Raw genomic sequence first — 722 nt, forward strand, 5'->3', positions numbered from 1 at the left:
ATATATATTCTAGCAGTTGTGTAGGCCAAGTCCAAAGCAGGAAGATCAGAGAAGAAGCTGCTGTAGATCGTCAGGCAAGAGATGACGGTGCTGGACGAGGGTGAGAACAGTGGAGAGAGACTAGTTATTCTGAGTGTTGAACCATCAGGTCTTGCCAATGAGATGGGGTCGGGTTGAAGTGAGGGGCGGTGAGGAAAAGGCAGGAGGCGAGGATGTTCCTAGTTTTGAAAGAAAGGTAGGATTTGAACATGGAGGGCGGGTGGGAAGGAGAATATTCTAGGCAGGAAAGTGCAAGCAGAAACGCACGAGGTGAGAAAACAGAGCCCACGTCCAAAGAAGGAGCAGTAACTGGAATCTTCCTGGAGGGTGAGATGCCAAAAGAAAAGAGTTGGAAGAGGTGGTTGGAGCAAGAGTGGAAAACGCCAAACCAAAGAAAATGAATTTCCTTTCTGCAGGCAATATGGCGCCAGCACAGGACGATAAACAGACTAGACAAAGTGCCCCCCCACCCCTCCAGCCACCGCCCCGATGGTTAGAATGAGTCCATCACCTTCCTAATGACCCATTCTTGTAGTCAATGACTTAAAGAGTGTTTTGCACCTAGCATCAATCTCCCTATTGGTTCCATGGAAAACACACCCACCCACACATTGCCTACCTCACTGATTTTTAAAATGGTTTCAACTCTCTCCTCAGGCTGCTGGCGGGCTGGCGTATTTACC

Source organism: Pteropus vampyrus, unplaced genomic scaffold (assembly GCF_000151845.1).
Source record: "Pteropus vampyrus isolate Shadow unplaced genomic scaffold, Pvam_2.0 Scaffold10645, whole genome shotgun sequence".
NCBI classification, from domain to species: Eukaryota; Metazoa; Chordata; class Mammalia; order Chiroptera; family Pteropodidae; genus Pteropus; species Pteropus vampyrus.